The following is a 5,253-nucleotide window of genomic DNA, read 5'->3' on the forward strand; positions in this document are numbered from 1 at the left end:
TTACCACGAATCGAGCCCAGTTTTGTGCTAGGCTAGAGCCGTCGCTTCGATGGGCGCCGCCATGTTTGTTTACAAAAGCTTTTGGGGCAGCTTTTGGGGCTCTCGTTAAATTGATGAAATAGCGTGCCCGACGCAATATCCAAGCACAGTTAGCGTCTTGCGCATGCGTAGTGGCTTCGACGCTATTTCTTTGGGGCCGCAAAACGTTTGAAGCCCCTATTCTAAAACGGTAATAATTGTTGGGGTTTTATGTGCCAAAACCACGATGTGATTGGGAGGCATGACGCAGTGGTGGATTCCGTATTAATTTTATCCACCTCGGTTTCTTTAAAGCACACCTAAATCTAAGTACATGGGTGTTCCAGCATTTCGCCTTGATCGAAATGCGGCTGCCGTGGCCGGGAATCAAACCCGCGTCCTCGAGCCAGCAGCGCGACACCTCACAAGCTAAGCTTACACGGTCGGTGAAGTTCATGTGACGTGCTGCACTGATGTGATGGTGGCAAACATGTTTCCATATTAGCATAATGAGTATCTGCATCCGTGACGTTACGGGGAAACCATCTAGAAGTATAAGCCCAGAACCCACCTTTAGCTCGGGGTCTTGCTCCCATTCGTTTTTATACGTTCTAGCATACTTGGCCCACTTCCCCATCTTTGGATTCTCCTCTCTGAGTAGGATCCAATCTGACGTCCAACCTATCGAAATGAATCTCGAATCTAAGCACAAAGAAAAATTCATCTAGCTGGAAAGGAAAATGACAGTAAAGCTTCGCGCCAGAAACGTGGAGTAGGTCGAAAGCTGTGCCCGGCGCGGTACTTCATCCGGAAGACATTGCCATGAACACACTGGAGCATGTCATCCACCCGTGTTTCACTTCTTTGATGTCGGCGCCACGATCGCCCTACGGCCCCGACTCTATGTTATTGCTCTCCCTTCCTAAGCATAGCTATGTTAGTACAGTGTACTGCGAAAAACCCACTACTCCCAGGTTCATCCCAATGTCCGGGCATCATGTGATTAACGGTCAAGCAGGGTGTAAGTCTAAGTGCATCAAAGATCAAAGCCACCGGCTCATACAACGGCGCAGAGAGGAAAGGAAAGGCGGGGGGGGGGGGGGGGGGTCATTTCGCGCACGCACGCATGCACAGACACGCGGCCGGCTCAGCCAGCTAAAACACAGCCTTCGAGATTTGCTTCTACCCGACCAAGCCACCTATGGAGCGCGGATTACGGCGCCACTTATAGCCCAAACACAGCCAAGTCGCAAATTTTCAGTAGCCCAAATTAGAGCACTGCACGGGCTCGGGCTTACCCGAAAGCCCGGGCCCGGCCCGGCCCGTGGGCCGGGCCGGGCCGGGTAGAGCAGTTTTTTCACGGGCTCGGGCCGGGCTCGGGCACGGAGTGTGCTTTTTCACGCGGGCCCGGGCCGGGCTCGGGCTTTCTGCGAAGTATTCTCGGGCTTCTCAACTCTGAAAAACATGTATTTTTCGGTCTCGGGCCGGGTTCGGGAAGGTTTCGAGCCGGGCTCGGGCCGGGCTCGGGCTTAAGGTAAAGGGGTGGCGGGCCGGGCCGGGCGGGTAACGTAGATTATTTCCGGGCCTGGGCCGGGCCCGGGTCTCGCCATAAATGTTTTGATCGGGCTCGGGCGGGCCGCCCAATGTAGAAACGGGCCCGGGCCGGGCCCGGGCCGCAAAAATCGGCCCGTGCAGTGCTCTAGCCCAAATATAGCCACATAGCCAACTCGTCCAAATCGACGCCAGAAAATGTTTCCCATAGCCCAATTTGGCTATATATAGCCACACCTGGCAACACTGCATGAAACAACGAGCGCTCGAGGTGTTGCTCGCGCGTTCGGAGAGCGTGGGGGATCTTATCGCGCTGCCGCGCGGCGAGACGCGCGTGCCACGGTGGCCTCGCGGCAAGGCGTTGACGCGCGGCAACTTGCCGCTCGCGGCATGACGCGCGTGTTTTTTGCCGCTAGCGTGGCCGTACCTTAAGCTGGCGCCGGGCCGGCTGGACTGGCGGCGTCGGCACCCACGCCGGCGCACGCTCGCTTCCCGATAACGGCAGAAAACGAACCTTCAAGGAGACTAATCTGCGCCGAACCGGCTGTACCGGCGGTGACAGCGGGCGCGCACGGAGACAGTCGAAGGTGAGGGAGCTGCGAGGGGTTAAGAGGGCAAGGGGAGCCACCGAAGCGGCGGAGTTGCCGAGCCAAATCCGCTTTCCTGCCGCCCTCCTCCCTCACCTTCGACGGTCTCTGCGCGGGCGCGCGCGCCCGTCGCCATGTCGGCGCCGTCCGCTCCCTGAAGTTTCGTTTTCTGCCGTTATCGGGAACCGAGCGTTGGCTGGCGTGGGCGCAACTCGTTATGCGCTTGCGCGCCGCGAAATTTTATGACTCGCACCATTCGTTCATCTGGCTATGGTGCTCGAATACTTCAAAATACGTCCATCCGTTAATTTGAACTTCTTTTAATTCGAACAAGTTTTCTGGCGTCTTCGAGTTCGAATTATCGAGATTCTACTGTAGTTACCCATGCTCTCTAGTTTATACCCAGAAAATTACGCAATATTTTGCTTAATCACTTCCAAGTGAATGTCAAAAAAAAAAGCGGAAGGCAATGTGCAATCTAGTCTACAAGGGGTCTTAGGAGGATATTAGACACACTGGTGTATATTTATTCCGACATCCCAAGGCAATCAATAGGCGAATGCCTGCTTCCAAGTTCTCACGGTATTTTACGTACGCATATAGGGGCGTGCGGTAATGACAATTGTCAGATTGTGATTTTCATTCGAAGCAAAAGCTTCCTGGCTTCCAGTTATATTCTGTTATTGATGCAGGATATCAGTGTGCGCTTTCATATTTGATATCAATATAATTCCCGCATTTTCATTTTTAGTACCAGAGCTCTACTACGCCATGTCTCGCGTCTCGCAAGGTCATTTATCGCGTCGCAATAACCTTGAGCCGCTGGAGCGCGAGTGTGACAGGTGTGACGTCAAGCGACGTGATCCGCTCCGGAGAGGCGTCGAAGCTGGGCTCTTTCGGAGCCACGCCGCTGCGGTACCACGTGACTAGACGAGGTTTAACGGCTTCTTCGCCGGCGCTTGGTCCAAGGTATGTGTACGCATGGTAGCGAAGGTGCCATAGAAGCCCATACGTGATGCAATGGCGACTTGTGCAGGAACAGCGACGATATTTACATTTCGCGGGGCCAACTTCTCTACGCAAAAAAAATCTATTTGACGTACGAGGCATCCTGCGCCAAGTAGTCTACTGCGCCAGCGCACATCACATCCCTATGACATCGCATATACTGAGCACACAAGAATACAAATGAATCATGGTACGTTGGACTATTCGCCACAACATCGCGTCACAATCTAACGTGAATACTCCCATCTATATTTATAGACCTCATTCTATACCTGCACACATTGCACTGGTGAGCCTTGAGAGTTTTGCACGAATTCAGAGCAATACGTTCACCCAGATTATGAACGAAGTAGCATATCCATGTGCCAGTAGTACCAACACCCTCTGTCATTTCACTGTTAAGATAAAATCAACACTACATTGAAATGATTCACAAAACCACACTTAATGCCTCACTATAACACAGCACGCATGCCACTTGTGGCTTGTCTGTGGTACAGAAGACATCACGAATACGCAATATTTAGTGAAAAGGCAGTTGAATAATAAGTTACTGATCAAATCTTATAAGTTTAATACATATATGTATATATATGTATATATATATATATATATCCACTACTTTTTATGACTACGCATAAGAGAGTTTTGACAGAATTAGAGTGTTAAATACGATAATACCTTCTCAGCCTATCTCAGCACGCATCGCAACGAGCAAACTTCAGAAAACCTAGGCAGTTTCGTATTCATAATTATTCGTGGATGGAAGCAAGCAGCCTGTGACTTCACATTTTTCCCATTCTAATGGCAATGTCTATCGTTTTTCAATTTTCAAATGTTTCCATTAGAGACATTGGATGCATAATTATCAACAACTAGTGTTTCGCCCCACGACATGAAGTCGCGCTTCAATCGCACGGCCATATTTGATGTCGCTGCTCATTGGCTTGGAACCGTATTTAAGCCTCGCCTTCGCGATCATGTGAATTGAAATTGCTTGGTCGCTCAGTCTCTCCATGGATGGCGCGCCGGCTGGGCCGTCTGTGCGTGCGCTTCAGCGCAAGCGACAGGCTGAATCCAATCATAGAGCAGATATAGCTCGACGGCAGGCTGCGAAATCTGAAGCAAAGACAAAGTTGGCTGCTGATACACCGGAGCAAAGGGAGCCCTGATTAGCACGTTATAGAGAGCTTACCAAGCGCGGAAGCGTGCATTAATGAAACACTCTGTGCATAGTTTTTGCAAAGCCAAGCCAAACAGACCTTTCACTTGTGATAACTAGGTTTGCAAGAGTTAAACGTCAGGCAATTTAGGAGCATGTTAATACGTTGACACATCCAGTTTGCTCAAGCTTCTGTATCTACAGTGATTGCCTGTTCACACGGAAGCTGCACTAAACATTGTTCGCCCATGTCACCCTAAGATACTCTACAGTATAGTGGGCTGTATTCTCCGTCATTTATTCTTCCGAGAAAAGCTAATGCGTAACTCATGTCCTTCATTTTACAGCCCCCCCCCCCCCCCCCCCTTTTGTTGTTTGCAACCACGGCAAACGAATAGTTTAGCTAGGCAGTGGAGCTTTCAATCCCAGAGCTGTGTTTCTGGATGTGTTCCAATAATGAATGTAGACGTTATATGGACAACTAGGCTGACAGCGGCCATATTAAGCCTCGTTCTCTGCTTCTGACGAAGCCGGCAAAAAAAAAAGAGAGCTTCGCGAAGACAGCATCGGAGTCAAAAATCTTCCGGGCTAGTGTGGTGTATACAAGCGAAATGGTGCCTGAGCAAATGCTTGAAAACGCGATGGGAAGGCTGCCTGCGCACAAGCAAACCTAGTCTTGCTATCCTATGCACTTATTTTAAGCTATGCTGTGCTTTTTGTAGGTTCTTACATGCGAGGTCTAAAAAATATGTAATTTTCTTCGCCTCTTCTCGACAGGAAGCCGTGTCAAGGCGCATATATGTCTTCCAAGTGCGCTCCATCACTTGGATCGAAGTTGTCACCTCAGTAATCACAGACAGACTCTCTTCAATTCTTACCAGAATGGAAACAAACACTCTGTTCGCGAAACCGGGGAAACATTGGTCT

Source organism: Dermacentor silvarum, chromosome 8, assembly GCF_013339745.2.
Source record: "Dermacentor silvarum isolate Dsil-2018 chromosome 8, BIME_Dsil_1.4, whole genome shotgun sequence".
NCBI lineage: Eukaryota > Metazoa > Arthropoda > Arachnida > Ixodida > Ixodidae > Dermacentor > Dermacentor silvarum.